Here is a 5,645-nt window from a genome sequence, read left to right as displayed (position 1 = left end):
CTGTATTCTGAATACTGGCGCTGCTTGTGCATGCACACTTGGTCTCTCTAGCTGCAGCTTTCCCTGTGTTCACCATTCCAAACCAGTATGCAAGTGCTAAAGCCAGCAATAGCTTCCAGATGTCAACATGGAAAAAACCTGCCAATGAATATTTTAGCCAGTTTTTATTTTTAACCAGTACTAGTCTGCAGGGAGTTGTTTATTGAAATAGAGTGGGGAGGATCAAGCCTGTTCCTTCCTCTGTGCAAGTACAGGTACCTGTTGCTGTGCCTCAGGACCAGGCAGTGGGTTGGTTTGGAGCTGGGGTCCCTGTGAGCTGTCCCTGGCAGCTCTGCTCTTCAGGAGGAGATCCTGGCTCCGAGTGCTCACTGTCCTGCAGGAGTGAGCTCACAGGGAATCAGCCAGGTTCTCTGGGCTCAGGAAGAGCTGCCTCTGGGGGCAAGAGGCAGAGATGTTTTGGAGTTGTACCTCACGGACTCTGTCACTTGGAGACGTGCTGAGAGCTGTGTGGTCTGGGAGCTGTTCATGGACCACAGCAAAGGGACTTGTGGTTCTGCAAAGTGAAGAAAATGCTGCATGTGCCTGTGGAGTGTTGCGCCTGCCCCATCTCTTAGGGGTCTGTTCGTGTGCTGTCCTTTGGCTGGGTAGTGCTGGGGTGCAAAACTTCTCCTTGGAGCTATTATTTTTGTTTGGAGTGCTATTACACCTGAACAAATATTGTGATAGGCATGGTGGAATCACCCTTAGCTGCAATTTTGGCTTTGTTGTGTTGTTTTTGCAAGGAGAAAAGGTATTTGCTTAAAACATGACTGTCAAAACCTAATGAAAGTCCAGTCCCTTCATCTGGCTGAAGGAGATTTTAGGACAGTTTGGAAACCCAGAAAAAACAGCAGTGGATTCAGTGGGCTGTGCAGTAGGTACTGCTTGTGCATAATCTGGGAAGAGAAGATGGCAAAAATGTGCCACTTGCAGGTTCTTGCTATTAATAGTGAGTGACTCTTGTAACATGGGAACATGGCATAAATTCACAGACCATAATCAAAGGGTTATTTAAAAGGCAATCTCCGCCTGAAACTGCAGCTTCAGGTTCCTAAAGAGATAGAATGTAACAGTTACATAATTCTTGTCAGTCCTTGTTTTTCTTGTTACTCTCCTGCTCTAATAGATTTGGAAATGTAAGGGGAGGCGTGTTCCTGTGCTCACATCAGACCGTCCTGCGTGTGGATGGGAGGCTGTGCTTTCTCTCCTGGGAGAGCACCAAATGCAGCAGCTCCCTGTGGGTGGTGCTGGGACCAGCCCTGCCCCAGCCCTGCTCACCCTGCAGCCTGGGGAGGTTCCTGCTTTGTGAAGAGCCTGAGTGCTTTACCAGATCCTTAAAGGCAAAGTGCAAAACAGGCCTGTGGAACCGGACAGGGCATTAGTTCTCCGTGTTTGCACGAGCACGTTTCGAAGTTTATAACTCTTATGTTCCCCCCAACTGCACATTCTCCTCCAAACACGCTGTTACACGAGTTGTGCATATGCTGTAATGGCTATTGCAGCTGTGAGCCCTTTCCAGAGAAAGGGACTTGTCATACGAAACATCCTGTGCATTGGCAGGGTCTTCACACACAGCTCCTGACCGTGACTGCCCTGTCAGCAGCTGCGATGAGGTGCTGTGACAATTCCCCTTGTGTGCTTTAACCTTGCTGGGGTGGATTTAGCCCCCAGACACGCTGTGGAAACCATTCCCAAGTTTCCTGTTCCGTCGGGCTGTGTGCAGCCAGTCCAGTCTGTCTGCAGTGCTCGCTGCAGTGCCATGGCAACCAGGAGACTGGGGATCTCACTGCCAGGATGGGCTGCCCGTGGTGGGGCCCTGCCACAAGGTGCCAAGGGCTGTGGGTGCCTGGGAGATGAGGGTCAGGGGACCCAGGGCTCTGGTGGGTGCAGGGTTCCTCTCCACCTGCTGTGTGGGCAGCCTGAGCGCTCCCTCTCAGTCCCAGCACAGTGGAGGGTTCCTGGGACTGGCAAGCAAAACAAAAACTGTCATGAACAGTCTTTTCTAATGCCAGTGGTGGGCACAGGGGGAGCTGCTCGGGGAGGGAGGGCTGTAACAGAGTGGAATGAAGAGCTGCAGTGTGGTCTCACTTCACTCTGTAGGCACCCAAGATTTTCTCAGTAGTCGATGAACACAACACTTCCATCTGGGGTTCAGTGTGTTTGTGGAAGGTGAGATGAATTTTGGCTGTGGAGCTTACTCTGTCTCAAATACATTTGGGCAGAATGACCGTGTCCTCACTGGAACTGCACGTTACCCCTCGGGCTGTGTAATGCTCTTGTTAGCACAAAACTGGAGTCAAGGAAAAAATGTTCCTGAAAGCAGCAATTACAGTTTTTAACCAGCCTTTTGTCATTGCCAGTCTTGACAGGGAGACATTGAGTGACCAGAAGGTTAGGGAGACTTCTCTTGGCACAGTGACCAGCAAGTGAGTCCCTGCGGGGGTGTAGGTAGGGAAGCAGTGCCCGGAGCCCGCAGCGGGGGCCGGGCATGGGCCGTGGCTGGCGCTGTCCTTGTGCCTGGCAGGATCCTGCTCTGCCCCTGTCGGGCCTGTGGGTGCTGAGGAGCTGACAGGTTTGCTGTGTGCTCTGGGCCGGACAGCTGCTGGAAGAACACCTCACTTCAGACAGACCTGTCGACAGGCACAGCTCAGTATTTCACAGCACAGTCTTTCCTCATGGCATTCAGCTTAATTAAGATGTTGTTGTGACTACATATTGCCTTCATTTCAGACTTGAGCATCTTCTGCCTGCATATTGCTTCAGCTTATCAGAGGCACAAGGACAGTGAGGGAGAGGCAGCCCTCGCAGGCAGGCACAGATAATAACATGCAGGGAAAATTCCTGAATGAAGTGAAAAATTATTTATAATAATGGTACTCAGATAGAAAGGAAATAAGTCACTCTAAGGGTATATAAATTTTTATGATAGTGTATAAACAGCCATAGCTTGCCTTGTCTCCCATCTATCCCTGCAGAGAATGAGGGCAACATCTAGCATAAAGAAAAATATAATAAGGAAAAGGAAGAAATGAATGAGAAGAGCTGGAGGATTGATCACCCGGTGTATTTGTATATCCTGATGTAAGAGGTGCTGCTGACAGGTGGCCAGGTTTCCTCTGTATAAAACCATGTGTGTGCTGTCAGGGCGGTGTGAGCAGCCTTGTTTCGATTGATGAATTGCCTGCTTTCTTGATTAAACCTTCCGTCACTTACCAAACAAAAAGCCTCTGTTTGGATGGCAGAGTGGGATGTGTCAAAAAATCTGTCTGCTTTACCTTTGTGCAGATGTTGGGCACAGACTGTAACATGTATTATTAAAATGAATGTGGCATTTACTGTGCATTGTTTCTTTCCTGGGAGAAGGGACCTGTAAATTATATGCTAATAATAAGCTTTAACCCTTTCAAGAATCAGGAGATTTAGGAGTGCAAATACTCCTGCAGGCCTCACTAATTGGATGGGCTCTAACACACTGCAGCACTCTGAAGTTACTGAGCAGCAGGTTCCAGCACCGTGTGCTGGTGCCTCTCGGGATTTGCTTCCCATAAGTTTTCTGCTGTGTAAGTGCCACGGAAGCGGAAACCTTCCAGATTACAAAATCTTCCATGGGAAGGCCCCTCGAGCTCCGATTGCAGTCAGGGCTGTGTCTGCCCGGGCGGGGCCAGAGGTTCATTTTTCGGGCGCTTAAATATGGAAACCATGCTGGAAAAACAAAAGAGCAAAGCAGAACGTATTTTGATGTATGTCTTCTGATAGTATTTTCAAATAGCACTTGCAAGCTGTCTGCCCAAACAATTAAAACACTTGTGCAAGTACCTTAGAAAATGAATGATGCCATATATGACAGGTGTGACATCCCTATGTGTGTGACCTCAATTTGTGTCAGTCCATAGAAATAAAACAGGCTCTGGAAGCACAGATTATTTGCACTGCATAAAAGTTAACTGAAGTGATTTTTACAGTATCTGCCACTACTTGGAGCATTCTCAGTTCAGTTCCAGACCCTGCTGAGCTGCAGGTGAAGGTTTGCATTGTCTTCCAGAGGCAAAAAGCCGTGTGCTCTGGGTTGGAGCTTGGACGTCACATGCCAATGCAGCTCCCACTTTACCCACTGGTAAGGCAGTGTCCTGTGACTGAGGCAGCAGCACCTGTCGTTCCTCTGGGGAGGAGCAGCAAGTTTTCCAGCAGTCGTTTGCCACCATGATGCCTTTGCAGATCTCTCTTACTTCAAAGGTACTACTTTCTGGTTGTCTTTAACCACATTACCCACACAGCTGCTTGTGTGGAGCGTTTCTGGGCGAGAAGCCTCAGGCAGGGTGCCCTGGGGGAGCTCCTGTGGGGCCACCTCCTCCACAGCTCCTCTGTTTGCTTTGGATTCACACACCCATGTTTATCAACTTAGGTAAATATTTACTTCAGTGGGTGTTTGTTATATTTTGTATATAAATATTTCTTTATGATAGTTAAATATTTATTTCCCTCTTGAAGACGCTTTCTCTAAAGGTCAGAGCAAACTGTGGTCTGAGGGCCTGGAGAGGGAAAGCCTTGTGAGCGGAGGCTCCGGGCCAGGCTGCACCTGCGGGTGGAGCAGGTGAGCGATGCCAGCAGGAGGCCGCGGGCAGAGGGCACCCCTGGCAAGGGCGAGGCGAGCTGGGGTCTCTGCAGGAGAGTGGGCTGCTGCGGGCAGCGCGCTCAGACTCGGCGTTCGTTCCACGCTGCTTTCTAATCCGGCTCTCTGGAGGCAGCAGAGAGACTGGAAACTGATGTTAATGATCTGGAAAAACATCAAAGCCAGTGGATTCCCAGGAAGGAAACCGAGTTGTTTCCGTGTGGCTCTTGGTGGGAGGCAGGTGTCATCTGTCCGGGCAGTGCGTGGGAAGCGTTTGCTTCGTGCTGCTCCTAGGGCAGCAGTTTGCTCCCCTCTTCCTCCTCCCATTCTGCCTTGGGAATGCCTTGTGGTATCTACCCCACTTTTTCTTCCTTTCTTTGTAATGACAAAAGAAATCTGTTTCAGAGGTCTTTCTAGATCTAGATTTCGCTACTTTTCAGTGCCCATCTGTCGATCTTCTCGTTGCAAAACGCCAGATCAGCGATGTCCATTTCCTCTTGAAAGACACTTATCTGCAGGTAGGGACAGACATTTTAATCAGAGGTTAGTCATTTAGTTTGCAAACTGTTGTTTTGCTTCATCGTTTTTGCAGATGATTAAACGGTTCAGTTGGCACGGTGTGTCTGCTTCATGGAAACAGGTGATTTTGAGATAAAGGAAGATGCTATTTTTTGGATCAGTGCACAAGGATTGATTTATCTTCATCTTCCAGCACAGTTCCTGGTGGTTCTGCGATCCCGTCCGACGTTCGAGGGGTTTGGGGCTGCTGCTCGCAGAAGGGGAGGTCCTGGGCCTCATCCCTCTGTTGGTCCCCATCCCCTCGTGTAAGTTGTTGGCAGTTCTTAGGAGTAGAAGTGGAACCAAATTGATATTTTGTGACAGTGAATTTTAATCAGGATGGTCCAAAACCCAGACAAGTTGTGACACAAGCTTTATTCTGCATTGAAACCTCTTTACCGAGGCTGAGATTAAAGTCAGCCTGTTCTTTACCCTATTG

Source organism: Acanthisitta chloris, unplaced genomic scaffold (assembly GCF_000695815.1).
Source record: "Acanthisitta chloris isolate BGI_N310 unplaced genomic scaffold, ASM69581v1 scaffold38509, whole genome shotgun sequence".
In the NCBI taxonomy this organism is placed as follows: Eukaryota; Metazoa; Chordata; class Aves; order Passeriformes; family Acanthisittidae; genus Acanthisitta; species Acanthisitta chloris.
This window is presented reverse-complemented; position numbering follows the sequence as displayed.